At 36.5% G+C, this 27,591-nt stretch overlaps 1 protein-coding gene and 1 pseudogene across 3 annotated transcripts in view; both read right to left on the bottom strand.

The window, feature by feature from the left end:
* Window positions 1–4,032: 4,032 nt before the first annotated feature.
* On the bottom strand, window positions 4,033–14,381 carry Phb1-ps17 (prohibitin 1, pseudogene 17; annotated as a pseudogene).
* A 12,553-nt stretch (window positions 14,382–26,934) lies between these two features.
* LOC134485905 (uncharacterized) overlaps window positions 26,935–27,591 on the bottom strand; it is a 49,696-nt gene continuing 49,039 nt past the window's right edge. For 2 of the 3 annotated variants that reach the window (XM_063282879.1, XM_063282881.1), the window contains one exon: window positions 26,935–27,185. The gene's annotated coding sequence lies outside the window, so the exon portion shown is untranslated. The remainder of the gene's footprint in view (window positions 27,186–27,591) is intronic. The other variant, XM_063282880.1, reaches the window with a different exon arrangement.

Here is a 27,591-nt window from a genome sequence, read left to right as displayed (position 1 = left end):
GTCTGGGTCTGTGGATCCTAGAAGCAGCGCACCTCAAATAACTTGTAAAATGGTGTTCTTGAAGCCTATTAATTTTGTCACACTTAAAGTTCCACCATGTAATCAGATTAAGTATTTTCCCAGGAGAACAAGCATTTTTTTTTTACTTTTTGCAATACTGGCGAAAAGGTTAAAACTTTCACCAAATATTACAAACCTCATTGTTTTATACCATCAATTCCAATATGAAATGTCTGTGTTTCTATTTTGTTTGTAGCCTTTTTTCTGAATATATTAATAGTAAAGTGTAAAGTGAGTCTTAGTTAAATTATTAGCACTTTATGCTTATGCTAATAATGGAAGCTCATTGGTGATGAAAGCCTTGATAGACTTTATCAGGACTCGTTTACAGGGAAGAAATTATAGTAATGTGTTATTTCTGTAGGCTGGTGACTGCCAGGAGAATAAGTTCCATTAAGTGGCCTGCAGCATAATTTGGAAGTGTAGATGACCCTGGGGTCTTTATAAATTAGCATACAGGAAACACTCTTATCAAGTAGAAAATATCATTAAAAGCTTTATGTTTTACTTTTACTTCAAAACGTATAGTTGTCCAACCCATTTCCTAGCAAGTTTACTTAACTCTCTATAATGGTAGCTTGAAGTCATGCTGAGAGAATTACTCAGTGTGCATAGTTCAGTATTTATATTGTAAAATTTTTAAGGTGCAAGAGAACAGAACCAGCAAAGAATGATGGAGAGCTGTATGTGTTGTTTAATGAAGTAAATTTTACATTGAGTTGTAAATTGCCTCATAATTTTCAGAATAAAAATAAAATAAAATTTCAAATATATTCTTAAGCAAAAGAGACAATAATTCAAGAATTTCAATGCCTTAGTTGAAATGTCAATAGCCTTAAAAATGAAAAGGCACTCTTGCCCTAAAGACATCAGATATGTTCAAAACTAAAAAAGAGCTAGAATAGCTTTTGTATTGTGTCAGAGGCTTAACATAGCATGATACTATGGAAAGATAGGCCTTTGAGAGCACCTGGAGAAAGGGACATTGCACCTACCACCCTGCTCAAACCTCTTACCATTGAGCACAAGGGATTCTAGCATGATTAACATTGTTCCATGTCTTCTTCCCTTGGCATCTATAAACTTGCATTTTTCTTGAACTCTCATGGCAAAGCTCTGTCAAGGGGAAAACATAAAATAACTCCATGTAGAAGAGTAGTAGGTTCTGGTTTCACTGAATTATAAATACACCCACGGCATACACAGCACCTACCTACATTCTCTCTTATTAAATGAAAAATGAAAAGACCACCACAACCTTTTAAATACTAATAATGTGTTGTCTATAACCAATAGCAAATAGTTAATTATTAATCATTGATTAATAATATTTAATTAGTTCTTTTTAGAAGTCCACATGCGGTCATTTGAATATATTCTTACTTCCCTCAACTTTTCTCATATCTACCTTCTTTACTCTGACCCCACTACCTGCCTGACTTTGAATTTTCTTCTTCATTTTGAAAACTACTGAGATAATTTTGTTTCTCCCAACTACTCTAAGAGAGAAGAACCTACCATAATGTGACTTTGCCCTAACAGGGGATAAATCATTAAAGAAAACCAGACCCACCATCTGAAGTGGTAATCAAATACCAATATCTTTGCACTTAGTGGTGGTATTTTATGCCAGCCTTGCCTATCTATGTTGGAATTTTGAAGTGTGTAATAATCTGGAAGCTTCATCCCTATTGACTAACTTCATGGTCTTAGAAGGTGCTGTACACACACACTACTGGAGGAGAAAAATAGCATTACTATCACCCATTTGTGAATCCTGTGAACTAACAAAAAGCTTGGCTTGATAAGATACCACCACTGGTGCAGTAATGGGATTACTGTCATCGAGTAACCAACCACTTCCTGATTCTATCTAAGGCCCATTGCATTAGATGAAATCCATCCCTGAGCATTGTTAATAGGAAGAGAACTTCATATGATTATCCTGCTAAGTTAACACAGTATTAAAATGACTTCTCATTTTGTGCACAGATGGCTTATCTCCACTCTAATTAGGGAAGATTCTTCTTGTAGTAGATAGATTCAACTGGTCAATATACAGAGAATAACTGCCTGGTATGTTCAGACCATAGTAAATGTCGTACCACACATGTCTACATGGTGTTTGAGTGTCTTCACAAAAGAAAGAATGTTTGGGGATGCTGTGAAAGTCAAAGGTATTAGACAACTTTAGGGTTTCTCCTGTACCACTCAGAAATTTTTACAAATAAACACACAGTAGCTGTAATAACAAGTATAAATCTAATGTTTTTTTGAAGTTTAATTTACAGTCGCCCGAATTCTATACCTGGTTAATGATAAGACAATTAATTTCATGACTTCCTTTGAAGAATCATATTTTACACTGGATATATCTTATTTTCCCTGTTCCCATGTGGAAAGCAAATATCTTACTTGTATTAAGCAAACCTTTGGCTTTCATGCTCAAGTCTTAAGTGTCTTTAATAATAGTCTCCATGTCTGCTTCATAAACATGCTAGTCTTGAGTGTGTTTTCATGGTAAAAGTACCAATATTTGTTTATACCCAGCTGACATTCCTAAATGATTCAAGGAATTTCTCAGGAATTCTTTAGTGTTGCACTGCTAAACTAAGTCTCTAGTTCCTCAATGTTTATATAACAACAACAAGAAAAAAACAAAAACAAAACAATAACTAACAGCAAAATTCTGAAAAGAATTATATCTGATAAAAAAGTAAATTAACTTTTTTTAAAACAACAAATAAAAGACCACAAATGATGTAAGTGAAGTCAAGGAACGATAGTCTTTTGGCAAGAAGTATCACCAAGCTTTAAAAGAGAAGGAAGCCATTCCATTTCCACCATGTAGCTGAGCTTGAATAACATGATAAGTGGATTGAATAGACCCAAAAGGGCAAAACTATATAATAACACATACTTAAATATTTAACTCAAGATGAAAAGTGAAGTAGTAATTTTCAGGGCAAGGAGAGGGACAATGGCTGGGTTCCCATCAAAGCACTTGGACTTTTAGTTAGAGCGGAGGAAAAACACCTAAAAGTTCACTATAGAACTTCTTCCCTGTAATGAGTGATCTTTTTTTGTGTGCACTGAAATATAGCCATGATGGCAGAACTCGTACTGATATCGTAAACAATTGTTATTATAACAATGAAAGAAGAAAGTGTGCAAGGAAAATCACGGGTTTTGCCGGATCAGTACATGGAATTGTATGGAGGTTTCTGTGGTATGTACTTGCCTCCAAACTCATGATAAATATTGGTATGTCAGTTATATTTCAATATAGTGGTTCTCAAAACATACAGAGAAACCCATCTAGCTAGCTAGCAAGCTGCACATGTGTTTGTGTGTATGACTATGTGTGTGTGTGTGTGTGTGTGTGTGTGTGTGTATAAATTACTACTGAAAGGAACAATTGATATTTAAAATCAAGGATTATCCACTTTATTTCTGCTTATCAGCCAATGTACCTATTTAGAATAAGAAGTCAGAGAGTACATAGTATATTAAATGTCTTAGAACAAGAAGGGTTCATCCGAAAACATTGTTTCAACTGGAGAGGATTAGAGATTTCCAGCATTGCCAATGTTGAGGTTTATTGGGATATTAAAGAATAGCTGTCATTAGAGGGTAAATATAATTACAGGGAAAAAGCTGAAGAAATGGGTGAAGAATGATATAACATTGAGATGGATATAGTCAACAACTGTAAGGGAGGAAAGGTGCTCTTTTTCTTTTGCAATGTGAAGGTTTATTGTTGCAAATCTTAAATTAATACATTACATATGTAGGTAAATATGGACATACATAAAATATAATAATATATAATCACTCTATTTTACCTTTACTTAAAGTGAAAGAGATATTTTATGTTACAATTGTATACAAATATATATATATATTGGCGTGATGGGGTGGGGCAGAAGGAAGGCGTCATTCAGAGCGATGGAGACCGTGGCCAGGTTGGGCTCACTCGGGGAGCTAGAGGAGCACGGACTGCCCCGCTGGCAGGTGGGTGATGTTCCCAGAGCATGAGAACTGGTAAGCAATGTCCTCTGCAGCTTCCAGCTTTAGCAGCTCGATCAGGCCATCACTGGAGGTGGCCAGCGAGTTGGCGATCAGTTCAGCCACCTTGGAGTCCCCCTCAACAGAGATGATGGCTGCTTTCTTCTGCTGCTCAGCCTTTTCCACTATAAATCTGGCTCTCTCTGCTTCCTGCTGAGTCACCTGTTTGGCTTCTGCCATCTCTGTGAACTCCTTCCCGAAGGTCAGATGTGTCAGGGACCTGTCATCCAGGATGAGCCCAAATCTTGCTGCTCGCTATGTGAGGTCATTGCTCACCTGCCTGGAGACCAGCTCTCGCTGGGTAAACAATTATCCAGCATCGAATCGAGCCACCAACGATTTGAGGATGTCTGTGGTGATAGACGGCAGCACCAGCTCATCATAGTCCTCGCCAATGGTGGTGTAGATACGAGGAAGCTTGCTGGCCACCGGCCAGAAGAGGATGCGTAGTGTGATGTTGTCTTTCTGCAAGTCTTTGCTGCCAGTGATGACCAGCACATTACGTTGTCGAGAGCGGCAGTCAAAGATGATTGGCTTCTGTACCCAAGGGATGAGAAAGTGAATCCCTTCCCCTACCACAATGCCCTATATGCCATGGAATCGGTCAAAGATGACAACTCTGTGTCCGCTATCCACGTTATATAAAGAAGAGTTCACCACGCCTCCTGCAACTGCTAACGCCAGGCCGAACTTTCCAATGGACTCACTTTGGCAGCCATGGCTCCTTCTGTTGTTTCCACTCACACCTGTTTCCACTCTGACCTCCACATGAATTCCCCCTATTTTTATAATTTTAACTAAATATATTGTGTGCCTGTGTGTTTTTGTGTAGAAAGGAAAAGGGTGACGTTAGAAGTTTTTGAATATTTATCTAAAGATGCAGAAAATTCTTCATCCTTATATAGTTAATAAAAATGAAGATTGCTTGGTCAGAAGAAAAGAATTTCTGGACACATGAAATAATAATTACATAGGATAAGAATGCTCAGTTAAAGGGATGGCTTAAACCATCTAATTCTCTCCATCCCTGTCTCTTGAGGGGTAAGAATATATTTTTTAGGTACAGGAAAAGCAAGTCTTTTTGGAAGTAAGGTCAATCTTGAGTCATACATGGGAGCAGATGTGAGAGGCAAGTGGAAATTAATTTGGCTATTTTTATTTTTGAGAGCTAACTTGTCACAATTTAAGATTGAATGCTCTGAATGTTAGCAATCTAGAAAAAAATTAATGAAATGTTATTTCCATTCATATGAACAGTATGGAGTAGTCATTTTTGTAATTTGCAACAGATACATTAGAGGAATGTCTTTGGAAAATATACATCACCGAAAAGGAGAGCTTGTGATTTTTAATACAGTGAGATTAATTTAGGCATATTTGCATAAATAACTTTTTCAAGAGAAAAAATCTTGTAAGCACAAACAGTGGGAGCTATCTGATTTCATAGAAGGTAAATGAATTCCATATTAATATATAGAAAAATTGACTGAGCAGTTAGGGTAAAGAATTTTCACTTCTATAGTCACAAATCAAATTCAAACATACTGTCTTTGAAAGGCTTTCTTTGCATATGAACAAGGCATCATAGATTATTTTCTAGAGCTATCATTATAATTCTGACATATTTGTTGAGGTTTGCTCTGTTGCTATGTGTTGTAATACCAAATATAGGCAACCAGACCTGGTTATCCCAGAGAAAGTGCATGTAGACCCCAGTGATACTATGTGACCTTGTCTTCAAGTTATTTCTGATTTCTTAATAAAGATGCCAACATCTTATAGAGATGACATAGGAAGGGTTTAGGTTTCCTAGGCTTTGCTCAGAGGAGAACCAGGAGGGGAAGAAGATCAATGGAACAGAAAGCAGCCATGGGCTAAGAATCTTAAAATAATAAACATGTGAGTTGGATAAAACATGGGAAATTATATAAGGGGATTATTGGTTGGGAAATAGGCATAGTAGCCTTAGTGCTCAAGATAAATATCTGCCCAGCTCTTAAGCTGATTAAGGCTTCTTATAAACATAAAGGTTGTGGATATCTTTTATCCAGGAACCAAATGGTCAGAGGTAGGGTAGAAGCCCCAAATAGGGATTAAAAATTTCTACAACACATATGTTATTTCCAAGGTGAATGCAAAAAATGTTTTGTTAAATATTATCTGTTCTGTGTATGTACAGATATAACTTATTAATTCAACAAATGAGTACCTGCACATAGATTCAATCAAGAATCAAAGGATCTATCAATATTAATAGTGGATAACAAACATTCGTTCAACCTACCTGATTCTTAATATTAAAACTTTTCCTATTCTAGGATTCAAACATAGCTGAATATACTTTTCCTGCTGATTAATAATTGATTGAAAAATTGTAAGTAGTTTTAGGGTATCCATCAGAGAAGACCACACATACACACACACACACACACACACACACACATACACACACACTTGATTACACTTGATGTTCAAGATGTCACTGTAGGTCAGAGCCTTACTCAGGGTGGGCTGGACATACTTCAGTTAACAAGAAATGGTAGCCAAAGGTATAACTTCCGAAGTAAAGCAACAAGAACAGTTAGACAAAAGCAGGACCACAGATACCAAAATGCAAGAACTATGGGCTTTGATGAACTGGATTTTGTCCTCGGTCTGGTATAGTCTAAGGCCAGAATGACACTTCCTTCATAGCACTAGCTATGCTAAGGTCTGGGAGCCTACTAAGGCCTGTGAGCAGTTACAAGGGAAAATAAGTGGCTTAAAAGATTTGAATCACTGTCTTCAATTAAAAGGCTAGATGAGCATTCTTTTAACCCAGTGTACTACAACTTTATGCTTAATTTTTAACTTGTTCATCCTTGTTTGTTTGTTTGGGATATTAAAGCATGTGGTGACCACACAACTATGTCTCTAGCCCTAGTCTAAACTTGTCTATAAGAACAGGTGGCTATAGTGACCAAATTGTATACCAGACATGCACACCAACTAGTTAGAGAACTTCTGCTACCTGCTAGAGAAAGAGCTGAAGAATTGTAATTTCATTGGTATCCAGTTTCCTCATTGAATAATACAAGTTACTAAGACCTAAATCACAACATTTAACCAGGGGGGAAACTGCACTATCATAGTTACTAGAAGAGTTTCCTATTTTAATACAACACATGCCTATTGCTTACCCCTGACCTCTGTGATTTCCCCAAGTTTGGAAGCAACTCACATGGGTGCCCATATGCCTAGAGCTACAAGAGAGTTTGATCTTATTGTGCTTTTCAATTCTTTTGATTAATTGACCAAAATGTGCTATTAGCCCCCATCTCTGGTTTTATATTGAACTTTGTACAGAAAATGAAAGCTCTGAACTTTGGGACATCACCTCTCCGTGGATGGTGTACACCAAGTCTGGGAAACATAAGTATAATGTGTTTAACATATTTGCAAAGCCTTTTGACTTCCCGATTAAAAGAAAAGCTTTTAAAGTCCCTTTACAATTTCCGTTAAGGACACATTTCACTTTCTTTCCTTGAGGAAAATCTGTGGAGACTTCTGCAATTAAGTTCACTCCACATTAAGGATAAATAACTTGGAAGGACTGGAGCTGCCATCTTATTGAGAAAGCGTTTGCCTATTGTTTGATCCTGAATTCTTTTCTCCTGTCCCACCATGAAAGGTATTTTGTATGGCAACACAAACCTTAAAAATGATTTTATTTCACATACCACTGCTCTCAAATTTAATGGCTCACACTCTTCTCCTTCCCTTTTTGGCAGTATAAGGAAATTAGCTCTGCTTCCTGGCAATTAGTTAGGAGTCCTTCATTTTCACTCTGTTGAAGACTGAAGGACAAATCAGTGATAATAGAATCGAGCACTTGGATAGTCAGCTAAGATTCTTGTCTAGGAGTCATTTATCATGGAAATGGTGCCTGCTCTTTAAAAATAATGCAAATTTGAAAACAGCTTTCCGCATGATTGAAGCCTTTGTCAATAGAATACCACAGCATAAGACAAATGTTAACTTTATTCTGAAATGATAGATAACTTTGGGAATGGTATAATTAGCTGAATGTATGCATTCATATACATTCCAAATATTCTGTTCCCAGTTTACATCATGCATGTGTCTTACAATCATACTCTTGTATGGCTAAGTAGACTGAAAAATTCATTGAAATAGAAAACCTCTGCAAATTGTATGTATTTTGGGGGAGGTTTTAAGAAATTAAGATTCTAAGACAATGTCTATATTAAACATAGTTATTAAGCAAATTACTGTAAAATGCCAGATAAATGGATGCTCTAAAACAGAAAGCAAACATATTATTGTTATTTATTATCATTACTCTGTATAATTTTAAAGTCTTAAAGTCTTTAAAATCTAAGTATATAGTGCATAGTGCATGGGTTTTGATATATACAATATTAAAAATGGGCATACTGCTTGTTGATACTTATTGCTAAGCAATATATATATATTTGTGTATATGAATATATATATACATACATACATACATACAAATATATCAAAGATCTATCAAAAGTACACGGAATTGGTTTACATAGAGGTAATACTCTAAAACTTACTGATTAATTTCAATTAGCCAATATTATTACATTAGCCAACAAAATAAAGTCTATATTATTTAGAACACTGTGATAAAAAATACTTTATTATTTTACTTTGTAGTTACCTTTCTCTTATCAACCAATTTGAGCACTCTACTTTTATAAATCTAAATATAGTCCTGATCCTGTAACCAATATTTTAATTCTCCCAGAAATTCTTATACTTCTAAACCTAAAATATGTTAAAATATTTATGAAACAGTGTCATTGTTTTAACCAAATGACTCCAAATACCCGAATGCAAATGCTTGAGATGTCCTCCCTGGCACTGCACGGCAGCCCGTGCCCCTCTGCACGGCAGCCCGTGCCCCTTTCTGGATGTGTTACTCATTGCTCACATGCCTTTCTCTGCTTCTATCTCTCGCCAGAATAATTGTTACTCTCCTGCTGCGCCATTTGTCAGCTTCGTGCTTTGAGGTGATCCCTGTTCAGGACAACACATCTAATGTGATACTATTCTTTCCATGTCACTGCAGAGACAACCTTTGGAGTTGATTTACTGGTCAGGAACCTCCTTGGCTGTCACAATATTTCATTCAAGGGAATGAAATGCAGAAAACGTCACCGAGTTCCCTTGTGGGTCTAACAACCCCTACTTATAATGATATGAGCCCATAGGTCACTGTGGAGTAATAGGTACACACCACTTCTGAGTATTTATCCAAATAGCTAAAGTGGTCACAGATTTTAAAACAAGTTTGCTCTTTTCCATAAACTGATAATTGGAGAAAATTATTGTCCTTTGCTTACTGGTTGGAAATGGGTGTTCAGCCAATGTAGTGGATGGCCCAGTTTCTTTCTCATTTATTTGGCACCTTTAAATTTAAAGTATCCAAGTATTTGGATACTTTAATATCCAAGTATTGCTGACATGGATATTAGTGATGTGCTATAGGTGTAGGATCCACACATTTTATCTAATCTCACAATGGAATATTCTAGAATACAGAAATGGAACAAAAAAGTACTCATGGCATCGTGAGTTTACTTTCCATGGATGTTATACAAACCGTAAGGGGTTTATGAAGTAGCAATATGAGCTAAGTATGTTGGTCTGTCTTCTGTGAGGCACAGAGAAAACCAAACGAGGTAAAAAATAACTTTGGTCTATAGTGGATCGTTGCGAAGATGCTTTGATGCTGCAGCATTTGGAATGTAACTGACTTCAGGCTGCGCTGAGGAGGTAGGTTGCAGAACTGGAAAGCCTTAGGGCAGGAAAGCCATGCAGCAGTTTTCAGACATTCATTAATTAGCTTACCTACCCACATCCCGCATATAATTTACTCCACAGAAAACAGGGCTGATCCCTCAGTTTAACAGCTGAAGCTCAACAGCTACAGCTCACCATCAGCTCCGCAGGACAGAGTGACAAGCAGCAAAGCTGAGTAGTGTGGACATTTTAATATTCAGTTCACCTCTTTCACCCTTTGCCTCAGGGCAGCTCACGTACTTTGCACAACCTGAACTTTAGCAGAATTTCCAAGACTTCACCTTCGGGAAATTAAAACTGCAGATCTAGTCAAGGGACCTATGATTACAAATAATTCACACTCTTCGGCTATTTGGCAAGAGTTCGCTACAGTGGTGCAAAAGCACGGATTTAATCTACAAGTTTTTCAGAAAGCCACGTGCAGCACTGCAGTCACTTAAAAGTATGTCAACTCCTCAACCGAAATCAAGTTGAATATAGCACAAATAGGTTTGCAACTTGAATATAGCACATTTTAAAATATCCTTTCCTCGAACTCCCTCTTTCCTTCCTTCCTTCTTTCCTTCCTTCCTTCCTCCCTTCCTCCATTTCTTCCTTCCTTTTCTTTCTACTTGCCGGCTTCTTTCCCTTCTTCCCTTCCTTTTTTCTTCCAAGACTAAGTCTCACTATTTTTGCCATGCTGTATTTGACCTTTGATTCCATACTTCAGTCTTTCAAATAGCTATGATTTAGGGTATGCTGTACATACCCATTTGAGAGCATAGTTCTAAGAGAGCATTTGATGTTCACATGGCTCTCTCCACAAACATACGTGTACACACACACACACACACACACACACACACACACCACACACACACACCACACACACACACACACACACACACACACACACACACACACACACACACCCCACATTGGTTGATCTGTCTTCTACAGTTTGAGTGCAAGGTAGATGGATCATGCTCAGAATATATTTCTGCAGGTGCAGGATTCTTCCATGCTGAAGACTCATGGTCCCCTGTCAGGGGACAACAGAACCAACAGGTTTGCTCAACAACCTTGATCTAAACTTTTTGTTCTACTGTCTGCATGCACAAATTGTCCATAAGAATTGATATCTTCTAGGGATCCTGAGCTCAGTTCTGCTGTGTAGGTCTTGAAGAGAAACACACTTATATCCCATTTTCCATCTGTACCCCAGTCCATCCTAGTTCTTACAGGGTTTGGTCCCCAAATTCTTTCCTACAAAAGAGATTAAAAACTTATTTCTAGAAATTGATTTAGAATATAGTTTCCAGAAAGCCTATTTTATGTTAGGTAATCTGAATTCTAATATGAGAACCTCATGGAGGAAGGGGAAAGGCAAATCTATGTCCAGCTCTTGTGTGCAGCTTGTGTGCAGCACTGTGTTCACAATACATTTTGAGAAAAAAGAGCACAGATCTGGAATGAGATACTTGAAGGTTTCCTGAAGACTGGTGCTAACCAAGATTGGTAGCCCACAGCTTCCTATCTGTTCTTTGGCTTCAGTTACCAAATGATACTGGGCTTTATCTCAATTAAAAAATAAAATACAAATCATACATGCAATTGTCTTTTACAACATTTCTTTGCATCCATTGCAGTGCAACTAATTTGCAGATCGTAATGTCTGGCAGAGTTGTAGCCGCTTGAAGTGAGCATGGCTTTATTCACCTAAAGGCCATTACAGGCTGCTCAGCTTTCTGATCCTCAGGACCTTCCAAATCCATACGTCCATGGTGTCACATAGGACTCCACACACTTGCATTCTAAAACTCATTTACCCTTTGTGAGATTTGGATCAAGTGAGGATGACATATTGGTGGCACTTCTTTTCAGGGGAATTTCTAATGCCCTGCTTTTCCTCTCTTCTCTATTCAGTGAAGGTTTAGGTCACAGCTTTTCATCACTCCATGTGCCAACTTTTATCCAAACTTCTCTTCTTAATTTCCTGTCAGAACTACTCTTAAAAAGAGCACATTCGTATAATAGCTAAGAGTATGAACTTTGAAATCAGTCATCCTGCATTTGCATTCCTCTTATGCCATTTGCAAAATTATAATTAACATAAATTTTCTGTGAATTCTAAAAGCCCATATGTTCATCTATATAGTGAAAATAGTGATTTGACCTAGTAGCCAGGACTACTAGGTCAAAGGATTCATAAGTATTTAACTATAAAACCTGTCCAAACCACAAGTTTAATATTTAAGACAGAAACAGAAACAGAAGTATTTAAAAAGCCAACTGCTATAAAATAAAATGATTACCAGGTTTATCAGTTTCCTGACATATTTTAAGTCATTATATTATTTCCTTAGATTTTAGTTATATGTAATATTTCCTTTTCCAGTAGAACCTGTAAAACTTCATAAAATAAGTTTTGTTAATTTAAATTCTTCAAAATTCTAGGTTTGTTTCCCTGCATGTCCTTCATTGTTTCCTTTATTCACTTAGGCCTATTGTTAATTTTCTCGTGTCTCTTCTGTACGTTGCCTCTGCCAAGCCATTCCATATCCCATTTGTACGCACACATTCATTTCAATATGTAATCTGTTACAAACAAATAATAACTTTAGAGGTTGAAAGTCATTTCCCATTGTTTAAACTTGTAATTGGTCACACCTTTGTTAAGGATTAATTATAATTACATAACTGTATTGCACATTTATTTTACACAGTCAAATCATAACAGGGCATCCTATCAGCCTATGTTCTTGTTACTAGTATAACAGCACGTACTTGGTTAAGAATGTGCATGTACCCTTTGAGCAATCCTGTTGATTTCTGTACTTCTGTTGTTATCAGAACATACTAGTACTTTGCTGACCTCCACAATGCTCTCTTCTGCTTACTTGTAAACAGAATCATCTGATCATGGCACATGATTCAGACTTTTACAACATTTCTGAGACACAAATCAGTTTCATTTGCACACTCCCTCAAGTTTGAATATTCTTATTTGGTGTCTTTATCTACAATATGTTGGTGTTATATAAAGATTCTTTTTACTTGGGTAATATGGAGACCTTTTTAAATATGTTTATATATGGTATCCTTCATATTCATGCATCAAATTGCAGTAAACTGAAGAAGCCTAACTTGTTATGAAGGCTGCATGTGGTTTGTGATTCTGTGATCCCATTATCCCTAGAATTATCTAGTGGTAATCTTGTAATGTATGTAGTATTTCAGCAACCTTTACAGATATTTCATGCAATGTCAAAATCCATTCCTCTCCCCTAAATTTGTATTTTTCCACATCAACAACATTGAAAGAAAATTCTAGCAACATTGAGGTAGATCAGTCTCCAAATGCAGTTGCTGAAAATCCTTGAAGTCTGAGTTTGTTCAAGGACCTGTGAGGCAGAGGAACTGGTGAGTGCTGTAAATTTCAACTGAAGCAAATTTTACACATACTCACAAACACACACACACACATGAAAGGAAGAGATAATAAATACATAAATGTAATTTAAAAGTTTTTAGTTAGCTATTTACACATTGATGCTGATAATCAATAAGGTTTAAACCGTAACATCTTTGGAAGAAGAAAAGAACAAAAAAAAAAAAAAAAAAGGAAAAGGCATGATAAGAAATAACTAATGTAATCAGTTACTTTCCATCTCTTATAATAGCACAATAAAATAGATGAAATTAGTATTTTTGGTGAACTCTTTCAACTTGCAGAATTAAAGTGAAGTTTTATGCTTTCAGTGTTATCAGGTCATTTATCAAACACCACACACAAATGAATACACACACACACACACACACATGCACATACACTCACTCACACACACACACACACACACACACTCACATAGCCTTTCTCTTTTATATACTCACACAAAGATATACATACACACATGCAAATAGACACAGACTTACACACACTCAGTCTCTCAAATACACAGATACATAACACAATCTTTCTCTCTCTCTTTCTCTTTCTGTCACATACACACACATACACACACACACACAATTTGTCTAGATAAGTAAGTTACAGTAAATGAAAGAAAAAGTAATAAAGGAAGAAAATGAATTGAAAGAGCAGAACATTTTAATAGACATAAGATGCTCAGGGTTTATTGCTGCTATTAATTTTTAAGATGCTACCCAGGAGTTTTCCCCGTCTTTCTCACAATCATCATGCCATGTATATGCCACAACTGTCATTCTATAGTGGAACACTGTATTTTTGAGATGCATTTTCTGGACAAAGTTAAGCAACTCTCTACTCACCTTAGACGCCAACCTGAAACAATACAAAAGTGACACTATCAACTAAGGCCAACTTGAAGAATCATAGTTTATAGTGCTCACTTGAAAAAGTTTGGATGAAGTCTTACTTACCTATCATAAGTAAGTACATGACTCATGTCAGCCATGTTCCTAAAGCTCCCAAGTTAGGTGATGCCTCATGAGAGCATCCTACACTGGAGTGTCCTGCATAATTTCAGACAGAGAGACAGCTTGAAGAACCTTCTCTCCTTACTGCTTACATAACTTTAGAGAGAAAGGGACCTTGTACATCTGGTACATTTCAAGAACTTTTTGAGAAATGTGAGTTTTATACTTCATGAATCTTATCCAAAATCTTCTTAGAACTTCTGGAGGCTTAGGGAAGACTGTTCAAAGATAGAATGTTTCAGTTTGGAGGAAGATATGGCTATACAACATAGAAATTTAAAAGAAGTCTAAACAATAGACTTTCCATTGATTTTTCTCTGGAAGTTGTTGTTAATAGAAGGAAATTAGACAATAATAAAGGTCTTAATACTTCGAAGTAACTAAATATAAATCAAACTAAATAGGAATTAGCAGCCTAGAGGAAACAACGGCAACAAAGCATAGAAATCTGTAATTGATAAAAAATACATTATACCCTACAAATGACATTTGTTAGGAGAAAATTTGGAAAATAAAGCACATTCAAGGACTGCAGCAGCACTAAATTTGAGATATAGTTTTAAAATGTAAAACCTAATTAAATTTCATTTAATCAAGTTTTTGGAGAGGGTCATTATATAGATGTATATCAGGCCATTCACTTTAATTTTTTTTCACTTTAGTTTTTAAGACTGGATCTCTCATCAAATATCAAGCCTGGCGACTCAGTAAAACCCAAGACTGGCTAATTCTCAGCATTCATCCTGTGTTCGCCAGTATTTAGGTGGTAAGTATTGCCATGGCCTTGCTTTTTACATGTGAATATGCTGTGTCCAAACTCAGGTATTCAAGGTTAGAAGTCAGTCACTGTGATGGCTTATATATGCTTGGTCCAGGGAGTGGCATTATTAGAAGGTGTGGTCTTGTTGAAGGAAGTGTGTTACTGTGGGGGTAAGCTTGGAGGCCTTCCTCCTAGTTGCCTTGGAATGCTCAGTCTGTTCCTGGCTTCCTTATCCTGAAGATGTAGGACTCAGCTCCTCCTGTACTATGGCTGCCTGGAGATGCTGCCATGCTCCCACCTTGATGATAATGAACTGAACCTCTGAACCTGTAAGCCAGCCCCAATTAAATGTTGTCCTTTATAAAACGTACATTGGTCACAGTGTCTGTTCACAGCAATCAAACCCTAACTAAGACAGTCACTTTCCTGACAGAGCCTTCTTTGCAGTCCATCAGAAATAGTTGGATATGAATTTCTGTTTTTTAAAATACAGTTTAAAAGAATTAAAAAAAAATCAAAAATTTTATTTACCCCTGAGGTCTCTGGTAACAAAATGAAATTTAGTTATGATTCAGATTTGATAGGATTTCTTTTAACTTAAAAATAATGATGCAAAAATATGCTCAGATAATTTAATGTTTGTGCCTCAAGCATCATCTCATAGTCCTTTGATTTCATGGTGTCTCCAGAGAAGCTTTTTAGGCAACCGTTTTTATAGTTTAATTAATTAACCTTGCTCATCTTGATAAAAACCCTAGTTGTGAAATACTCAATATATTTTGGAACATTTAATGTTACTGTGAACTTTAACAGGTGCATTAAATACTAAAATTTGTTAGATGAAAACTTTTATCTAGAACTACATGAGAAAACATTCTAGAATCGATTTCTATGTTATAATTCCATTTGAAAGCTAAATAAACTTCTTTTTGTATGATATAGAAAGATGAAAAACATAAACAAAATTCATTTATTGTTTTTAGTCTTTAAATTTATTTTATGTATATTCATTAGACACATACCCTCAATAAAAGAGAGGTATATATGATAGAAATCCTTCCAAAAAAACATAGTGGCAACAGTTGTAATCTCAAAGGCACTTTAGAGAGTAAGCAGATAAGCCAACAGGAAAGGCCTGGAGGAAAATGTAAAAGTCACATTAAAGTATGTCAAATTTTATTAGAAAATAAAGTGCCTGAAGCTTGATTTATTGATATGTCACCATAGCATTTCAACAATATTATCAGTCAGGACATTCTTAGCTATGTTTAAAGGCATTCTTATCCATTATTTTATAATTATTTTGTAGGTACCTCTATAAAATGCATAAGACTACTTATGATTTACTTACAATGACTCATTTAATGATTATAAGTAATTTTAAATAAAAGAATGCATGAAGGAGGGGAATATTTTGGTTTAGAAGAGTAAAATGAGTACCCAAATCCTGTGGAGGAGAGAAGTGCAGACAATCCTGAGAGCTCAAAAGAGACCACCACTTGGAGTCCTGTGGACACAGGAACCTAGGAGCAGTCAGGGACAGGAACCTTCCTGTCTCTGCTGCACCCAGAACTGGAAGTCAGTCACCAAGAGTGCTGATATATCTGAGAGTAGAGGTAAGACCACCACTTCTGCTCCAAGGGACCCGCCTATAGCCATCAGGACACAGAAACCCAGGAGCAGTCTGGGACAGGATCCTTCTCCTTACTGCCTGTGCCAGGAGCTGACCTAGCCCCACAGCTCTTTATACCCAGATCCCCTGGGGGAGAGAGCTAGACTCTCAGAAATGTAGAAAATCCTGAGAACACAGGGCGGGAACAACCACTTCTGCTCAGATTCCTGGCCCAAGAGGAACCTGGGACAAGAACTTAGCAGCATTCTGGGACAGGATCCTACTGGTTTCCTTTGGGCTCATTGCTAACCCTGTGACACAGCTCTTTGTATCCAGACCCCACCTGGAAAAAGCCCTTAGCCAGGAGTGCTGACTCACAGATTTACAGGAGGGTGACGCCACTGTTAGAGCCAGCAAAACCAGCTAATACCAGAGAAAACCAGATGGCCAAAGGCAAGCACAGGAATCTAAGCAAGATAAACCAAGATTACTTGGGATCATCAGAACACAGTTCTCATACTAGAGCAAATACTGGAAAACAAGATTTAGATTTCAAATCACATCACACAATAGTGATAGAGGACTTTAAGAAGGACATAAATAACTCTCTTAAAAAAATACAAGACAACACATATAAACAAGTAGAAGCCCTTAAAGGATTACAGGAAAACAAAACAAAACAGGTAAAGGAATTGAACAAAACCATCCAGAATCAAAAATGGAAGTAGGAAAAAATACAGAAAGAATAAAGGGAGACAATTCTGGAGGTAGAAAACGTAGGAAAGAGATCAGGAATCAAAGATTCCAGCATCACCAAGAAAATAAAAGAGATAAAGAGAGAATCTCAGGGGTAGAAGATACCATTGAAAACATTGACACAATCTTCAAAGATAATATAAAACAGAAAAACCAACCCAAAACATCCCAAAACTAACCCAAAACATCCAGGAAATCCAGGACAAAATGAGAAGATCAAACCTAAGGTTAATGGGTATAGAAGAGAGAAAAGATTCTAACTTAAAAGGCAAGTAAATATCTCTAACAAAATTACAGAAAGAAACTTCCCTAACCTAAAGAAAGAGATGCCCATAAACGTACAAGAAGCCTACAAAACTCCAAGTAGATTGGCCCAGAAAAGAAACTCCTCCCATCACATAATAGTCAAAACACCAAACACACAAAATGGAGAAAAATATATTAAAAGCAGTAAAAAAAAATGTCAAGTAACATATAAAGGAAGACCAATCAGAATTACACCAGATATCTCACTAGAGACTATGGAAGCCAGAATATCCTAGGAAGATGTCATACAGACCCTAAGAGAACACATATGCCAGCCCAGGCTACTATATCCAGCAAATCTCTAAATCAACATAGATGGAGAAACCAAGATATTACATAAAGAAACCAAATTTATAAAATATCTTGCCACAAATCCATCCCTACAAAGGATAATACATGGAAAACTCCAACATATGAGGGAAATTCCACCCTAGAAAAAGCAAGAAAGTAATCTTTTAACAAACCCAAAAGAAAAGAGAAACACAAATATAATTCAACCTCTAACAATAAAAATAACATAAAACAACAATTATTATTCTGTAATATCTCTTAACATAGATGGACTCATATCCCAATAAAAAGACAGAGACTAACAGAATGGATATGTAAGGAGGACCCAGAATTTTGCTGCATATAGGAAACACACCTTAGTGACAAAGACAGACAATACCTCAGAGTAAAAGGCTGGAAACAATTTTCCAAGCAAATGATCCCAAGAAATACATTGGAGTAGCCATTCTAATATTGAATAAAATCGACTTTCAATCAAAAGTTATCAAAAATGATAAGGAAGGACACTACATATTCATCAAAGGGAAAATCCACCAATATGAACTCTTAATCCTGAATAACTATGCTCCAAATGCAAGGGCAACTTCATTCATAAAAGAAACCTTACTAAAGCTCAAAGAACACATTGTATCTCACATAATAATAGTGGGAAATTTCAACACCCCACTCTCATCAATGTAGCATTCTATCAGATCATGGAAGTAGAAACTAAACAAAGACACAGAGAAACTAACAGAAGTTAAGAACCAAATGAATTTAACATATATTTATAGAACATTTCATTGTAAAGCAAAAGAATATAACTTCTTCTCAGCACCACATATTGCCTTCTCTAAAATTAACCATATAATTGTTCACAAAACAGCACTCAACAGATACAAGATTGAAATAATCCCATGCATCCTAACAGATCACCAAGAACCAAGGCTTGTCTTCAATAGCAACATAAGCAACAAAAAGCCCACATATACATGGAAATTAAACAATGCTCTACTCAATGATAACTTGGTCAGGAAAGAAATAGGAAATTAACCACTTTTTAGAATTTAATGAATATGAGGAAACAACTTACCTAAACTCTTTGGACACAAAGGAAACAGTGCTAAGAGGAAAACTCATATCTCTGAGCGACTCCAAAAAGAAACTCGATAGAGCATACACTAGCAGCTTGAGGGCACACCTAAAAGCTGTAGTACATGTAGAAGCAAATAAACCCAAGAGGAGTAGACAGCAGGAAATAATCAAACTCTGGGATGAAATCAAACAAGTAGAAACAAAAAGCACTATACAAAGAATCAACAAAACCAAGAATTCGTTCTTGAGAAAATCAACAAGATAGATAAACCCTTAGCCAGACTAACCAGAGGTCACAGAGAGTATATCCAAATTAACAAAATCAGAAATGAGAAGGGGGACATAACAACAGAATCTGAGGAAATTCAAAGAATCATCAGTTTTTACTACAAAAGCCTATACTCAACAAAACTGGAAAATCTGAATGAAATGGCCAATTTTCGAGACAGATACCAGGTACCAAAATTACATCAGGATCAGATAAACCATCTGATAGCCCAAAACTCCTAAAGAAATAGACACAGTCATTAAAATCTCCCAAACAGAAAAACTCCAGGACCAGATGGGATTAATGTGGCATTCTATCAGATCTCCATAGAAGACCTCATACTAATACTGTACAGTTATTTCAGAGAATAGAAAGAGAAGGAGTACTATCCAATTTCTTCTATGAAGCCACAATTACACTTATACATAAACCACTCAAAAACTCAGCAAAGAGAACTTCAGACTAAGCTCTCTTTGAATATCAATGCAAATATACTGAATTAAATTTGTGCAAACTGAATTCAAGAACACATCAAAATGATCATCCATCATGATTAAGTAGGATTAATCCAAGGGATGCAGGCATGGTTCAATATAAGAAAATGCATCTATGTAATCTATTATATAAACAAACTCAAAGGAAAAAAAAAACACATGACCACCTCATTAGATCTTGAGAAAACATTTGACAAAATTCAAAATCCTTTCATGGTAAAAGTCTTGGAAAGATGAGGAATTCAAGGTCCAACCTAAACATAGTAAAAACAATATATAAGAAACCAGTAACTAACATCAAACTAAATGGAGAGAAACTTGAACAATCTCACTAAAATCAAGGACTAGACAAGACTGCTCACTCTTTGCTACTTACTCATTATAGTACCATAGTCCTAGCAAGAGCAATCAGACATGAAAAGGACTTCAAAGGAATATAAACTGGAAAGGAGGGAGGCAAAACATCACAATTGGCAGATGATATGTAGTATACTTAAGTGACCCCAAAAATTCCACCAGAGAACTACTAAGACTGATAAATGAAAGATCCTAGCTCAAGTCTCAGGATGGCATGCCCCAGGAAACACCGATCCCAGACGAGCCCCCAAATGAAAGATCCCCGAAGAGAGACCCTTACTCAAGTCTTGGGAAATCGCGGACCCCAGACACAGAGAGACCATTTTGGATGTAATAAGCAAAGGCGAGGTTTATTACGGAGATCTATTACGGGGATCTCCGGGCCGACACGTATCCCGCACAGGAGACAGAGGTGTCGACCCGGACTTTTAGAAGCAAGGGGTTTTTATAGGGTGAGGAACAGGGGGTTGGAGAGAGTCGGCACGGCTATAAGTGATTGGCTCATTCAAACATAGCAGTGAGATTACAGCACAGCAGAAGAGTACGTGCTGACTGGGGCGTTCAGGATTTTAGGAGCTAGGGGCTTATCAGGGTTTGAAGGACATCTGGTTAAAGTGTGACTCTGAGTAAGCTGGGGGAGGTGCCCTCCTGCCAAATGGTTTACGAGTCAATCCCGATAACTCAGGCTGGTTCCTGCATTCCTTTTCTTTATCTTTATGGTCTCTTAGTCTGGGCGGGGCTGCCTGGACTTGCTTTTCACTGTGTTTAGCTCTGAGTCTGTGAATTTTGAAACTTATTCTTTTAACTTCATATTTTTAAACCTTAAATCTGAATAATTTTCCTTTCAATAAATATCTTGAGCAAAGTGGTTGGGTATAAAATTAACTCAAACAAATCAGTACCTTTCCTCTACTTAAAGGATCAACAGACTGAGAAAGAAATTAGGAAAATGACACCCATTACAATAGTCATAAGTAACATAAAAGAACTAGGTGTGACTTTAACCAAGCAAGTGAAAGACATGTATAACAAGAACTTCAAGTCTCTGAAGAAAGAGATTGAGGAAGATCTCAGAAGAGGGACCAACATCCCATGCTCATGGATTGAATATAGTAAAAATAGCCATTTCACCAAGAGCAATCTACATATTCAGTGAATTCCCATCAAAATTCCTATTCAATTCTTCATAGAGTTATTAGAAATAGCAATTGGCAAATTCATTTGGAATAACAAGAACCCAGAATGGCTAAAATTTATATTCAACTGTTGTTGTAAAAATATAAAAATAAAAAAGTATAGTCTTTTATCCTGCTAGGTCCGCACCTCGGGGCCCCAAGATATCTGTTAGATATCTTGGCAGAAACACAGCCCAGCCACACACTTTCCTACACTCAAGCCCTCACATAAAAGAACACACAACACAATAATCTTAGATCCAATTAGTAAGATATAATTGCCCACTTAAACATACAAAGCCCGGTACTATCCATCCCTTGAGAACATTAATAACAACCTGTAAATACACAGAGCCGAATCTTAACATCACCTGCCATGGCTTCTCCCCTCTCTCCGTCTCTCTTCTCTCTCCCCTAGTCTCCTCCTCTTCCTTCAAACTTCTCTCCCACCCATCCTTCCTTATCCTCCAATGACAGGCCTCCTTCTATCCTGTACCTGCCCCTCACCAGTACTTTACAAATTCAATGGAGAGGTGGCTCTGGTGAAGTCACCTGAGTTCTGAGTCCTTTACTAGGCAGCTGTCCTTGGGGCAGTGGAATTAGCATCAAAATACAGTAACTTTGGGGCAAACTACAACATTCAACAACAGAAGAATTTCTGGTTGGAATCACCATCCCTGACCTCAAGCAGTATTACAGAGCAATGGTGTTAAAAACTGTATGGTACTCATACAGAGACAGGTAGGTAAATCAATGGAACAGAATTAAAGACCCAGAAATGAACCCACACATCTATGGTCATTTGATCTCTGTCAAAGGAGCTACAAATCACCCAGTGGAAAAAATACAGCACTTTTAACTAACGGTCTTTGTTCAACTGGAGGGGTCAGCATGTAGAAGATTGCAAATCAAATAATTCTTAGTGCCCTGTACAGAGCTTAAGTCCAAGTGGATCAAGGACCTCCACATCAAACCAGATACACTCAAACTAATAGAAGAAAAAGTGGGTAAAAGTCTTGAATATAGGCACTGGGGAAATTTTCCTGAACACAAAACCAATGACTTATGCTCTAAGATCAAGAATCTACAAATTGGACCTCATGAAACTGCAAAGCTTCTGGAAGGCAAAGGACACTGTCATTTGGGCAAAACAGCAATCATAAGATTGAGAAAAGGTCTCTCTTAATCCTACATGTGATAGAGGGCTAATATCCAGTATATACAAGGAACTCAAGAAGTTACACTATAAAGAGCCAAATAATCCTATTAAAATGGGGTACAGAGCTAAAAAAACTTGTCAGTTGAGAAATTCAAGTGGCTGCGAGGTGCCTAAAGAAATGTTCAACATCTTTAGTCATCAGGGAAATGCAAATCAAAACAACCTTGAGATTCTAACCCTTGCCAGTCAGAATGGCTAAGTTCAAAATCATACATGGAGAAAAAGCAACACTCCTCCACTGTTGGTGGGATTGCAAGCTGGTACAACCACTCAGGAAATCCGTTTGTAGGTTTCTCAGAAAATTGTGCGTAGTACTACCTGAGGACCCAGCTATGCTACTTCTCGGCATATACCCAAAAGAGGCTCCAATATATAACAAGGACACATGTTTCACTATGTTCATAGTAGCCTTATAATAGCCAGAAGCTGGAAAGAACCGAAATGTCCTTCAACAAAGGAATACATACAGAAAATGTGGTACATTTACATAATGGAGTACTATTCAACTATTAAAAACAATGATTTCATGAACTTCTTAAGCAAATGGATAAAACTAGAAAATGTTATCCTGAGTGAGGTAACCCTGTCACAAAAACCATGGTGTTTATTCACTGATAAGTGGATATTAGCTCAAAAGCTTGAATTACCCAAGATACAATCCACAGACCACATGAAGCTGAAGAAGAAATACAACCAATGTGCAAATATTTTAGTCCTTCTTAAAAGGTGGAACAAAAATATTCATAGGAGGAGATATGGAGTCAAAGGATGGATCAGAGACTGAAGGATTGGCAATTCACAGCCTGCTCACCTGGATTTCCAGCCCATATATAGGCTAAGTGTGGTGAGACAGGTGTGTGGAGTGTGTGGATGGGTTGGGGAGCTCCCTCATAAATGAATGGTGAAGTGGGAGGGATAGGGACTTTTGGACAGATGAAAATTGGAAGAGAGATAGCATTTGAAATACAAGTACATTATATATATATATATATATATATATATATATATATATATATATATATTATAAAATCCAGTATTTGTATGCAAAATTCAGGACTTGAATAAAGTTCTGACTAGATCTGACTGAAAGCCTGGCTGAACCAAGTTCATCAGGAACCAGCAGCTATTCCTGAAGCTGTTCTGAAAGCAAGTCTCTAGAAACAGCATTAGGAGGCAGAGTCAGTCTGGAAGCTGCAATAGGTCTTTTCAGCGTCCCCAAGAAAGAATCTTGCCAGAGCAGCAATTTGGTGCTTCTTTCTGCAATATAAGAATCTTACAACCAAATTTTTAGTTGCATAAAGATATTCATATGTATTGTTTAAAGTGCACAGATCAGTTAAGTACGAATTTTGAACCCTGTTTGAGCAAATGAAAGACAATTGTCTTTTTATGACTTAATTTGATTGATAATCAAATATAATAGGACGTCATTCATGCCATGTGAAGATGGCATGATGAATCTTAAGGATTCTGTAACCAATAAGATTTACTGGGTAGTTTGATCTGAAATTTTGGCTAGAACTTGTTTTTTTTATATTTCTAGTCAGTATTATAGCTTCTCCCATGTGATATAATCAGCTAATTATTTTACCTGTCCAGTTTGGCTTTCTTGAAATTTTCATTCCTGTTCGTAGCCAAAATCTTTAGGGGTCTCCCCATGACTTATCTAATCAATCTCTGTTTGGGAGAAATTCAAAGCCTTTTCTTTTAACACAAATACAGAGCATCTTTCTAAAATTAGCACCCTCTGTAAGGAAACTCTAGGTGACAGAATGATTATCGTACTTGCAGAAATAAGACTGTCACTGCTAAATGTTCTTCACTTAACTCAGTATGGAAAGCATTCTTTTATTACTTGAAATTTCAATTTTTAACATTTCAGACTACAATCAATTATGGCTAATTTCAGATGTGGAAAGGAGAAAAATAAGTAGCCAAAAATGAAGGAATTGTATATTTATATTTCATTCATAATTTCCTAGGAAAATGAATTTATCTTGTAAAAGAGGAATGAAAATATGTAACTTGGACAAGGCAAAGGACCTAAATGGATGATCCTAAAGAGAAATAACAAGGCATAAAGTGTTGAGCTATAAAGCGGTACTTAGCAATAACATTTTTTTTCTGAGAAAACAAATGAAAGACCCAGAACTTTGGTTAATGCTGTGGTAAAGAAATTACATTTCAGTCTAATCACAGAGAAGTTGTTTATAACTGAGCTGTTAGTGCCCCTTATTGCACCTATCCTGATATCTGATACTGGTTATTGGCATATTTCATAGGTGTTCAATGTGGGTACAATATTCAGTTACTTCCCTAACATTTCAACCTGCATACTGCTTTAGCTACCTTAGAACCTTGACTTAAAGAAAGAGGTTTCTAAGACATATCCAGATAGAATCAGTTGACTGCTGAGACATCCCTGTAAGATTTATTTGTCAACAGGCACTCAAGCCACCATATCTGACAGGAATCCAAGTGCTACCTAAAGCATCCATATTTTGGGAAATGTTCCATGAAATGCTTTAGCAATTGAAAGAATTTCTCTCAAAAGTATTGAAATCATGGCTGGTGCAAGAAATCTAGTCAGATTTATGGAGCTAGTGATGTAATAAACCTTAATATATATCACATAAATTTACTAAGTCACCAGGTTCTTTACAGCATTCAAAATATTAGTCTTATATCCACCAATAGGTGGGGACATCATCCATCATCAAAGAAGTTTCTTAGTACAGAAAATGCAGACCATTACAGAAAACAAAAAATGGACACAATGAAGAGATGAGTGCATACTGGAGTACCTAGCACTTGTGAATGTATGTACATTATAGCTAAACTCTCCATAGCTCAGGGAACATTGTAGAAGAGGGTTTACAAAGACTGTATAAAGGATTCAAAACCACAATGACAGCAGTACCAATGCAACATTGAGGCAATGGCCAAAATTGATGTGTCAGAAATTATTGGCAGCTAAAGATGACTGCCAGAATATTAATTTTTCCAGAAATTATCTGTATGTGGAATGTCTAATGCACACTGAACATTATGGAAACCATGTTCACACACACAAGAAAATGGACTCAAGTTGTATTCATATTTTTAAAGATACATATATATGTGTGTAAATACATATATAAAACAATTTTGAAATGTTTGAGATTTTAGTGACTGAAGGGAAAAAGTCAGCCTACAGTGCTATAATTCAATTTTCAATAAAAATTTAAAAATATTAATAGTAATAAATGAAAACATTTTGAACTTATAATGTGAGTTCAGGATAGATCTATGAAGAGTAATTCTGGAAATAACTACTTTATTCAAGGTTTTTTCTAAGACTTCCATATTTCAAATTTGTATTGCAGACCCTTTTATAATAGACAAATTATGAAAAAATATTTCATGTTGAGGTCACAGATATAACAAATGTAATGTATGCGTCTATGCATTTCTGAGTGTATGTATTGCATGTAGATATGTGTGTGTGTGTCTATAAAACATATACAGAGCAATCACTATTGATATATTTACAGCTTTGTGCTTATTGAAAGTTAAGATCCTCTAGTAATTGCCTATCTCTCTCCTCTCTCTCTCCTCTCTCTCTCTCTCTCTCTATCTCTCTCTCTCTCTCTCTCTCTCTCTCTCTCTCTCTCTCTCTCCCTCTCTCTCTCTCTCTCTCTCTCTCTCTCTCCCTCTCTCCTGCCCCCGTCTCTCCTTCTTACTCTTTTTTCACCACATGTCTTTTTGATCATTACCAAAAATCTGTCAGGAATATCTGGCCAAAAAGATCCTGTTAATTATTATCTCCAAATCAGATTTGCATTGAGGTAGAAGCTTCTGGTCTAGAGATGCTTGTGTTAGAATACCCAGTTTTGTTTGTCTTTACAGTAAGTTTTGCTGACCCAAATTCATGTCACAAAGGCTGTATCTCAATTGCTAAGGCACATATGTTTTCAGGTCATTTTGTATATTCTAAAAACAACGATCCACCTCTAATTTCATCAAGTATGATGATTAATTTTTATTGTAACTGGAATTTTATTTAGAACTTTGTATGGCACTGGATTCTAGGCATAACTCTGAGGGATTTTTAATGACATTAGCTTCTGGCCATATTTTGGTAACTGAGGTGAAAAAACCGTACTAGAAATGGGCTATAAACTGAAAAATGCTATTTTCCAAAGATTATGGAGAATTATGAACAAGGCACATTGCAGTGTAAGCAATAAAACAATTTAATAACATTTATTATAATAGCAAAAAATGTATAATATACAGAATAAAATAAGATTAATGAGGGAATTATTTGTAACTAATATGGTGAAATGTAAAGAAGAAGTTAGATCTTGTAATAATATCTTCTGCTACAATTTAGTGGGTGGTAGACAGGAACATGAAAATAGAGTGATCTTAGAACGTCTCCCATCATCCTCTACCACTTATATATGGGAGCTCTTCTGTTTTCTCCTGCTAAATGAAAGAAAAAATGTCATTGTTAGAAAAATATTCTCAGATGATAGATTCATGTCATTTCAGATAAATGCTAATCAAAACAATACTGAGATTCCACCCCATACCAGTTACAATGGCTAAGATAAGTCTCAGGTGGCAGCATGTGCTGGCAAAGATGTGGAGAAAGAGGAACACTCCTCCATTGTTGGTGGGATTGCAAACTGGTACAACCACTCTGGAAAACAGTCTGGAGGTTTCTCAAAAATTGGACATTCCACTACCTGAGGATCCAGCTATATACCTCTCTGGGCATACACCAAAAAGATGCTCCAACATACAACAAAGACACATGCTGACTATGTTCATAACAGCCATATTTATAATAGCCGGGAGCTGAAAAAACCCAGATGCCATTTATACAGAG

This window comes from Rattus norvegicus, chromosome 2, assembly GCF_036323735.1.
Source record: "Rattus norvegicus strain BN/NHsdMcwi chromosome 2, GRCr8, whole genome shotgun sequence".
NCBI classification, from domain to species: domain Eukaryota; kingdom Metazoa; phylum Chordata; class Mammalia; order Rodentia; family Muridae; genus Rattus; species Rattus norvegicus.
Note: the sequence above shows the minus strand (reverse complement) of the source record. Positions and strands in the feature narration are given on the sequence as shown.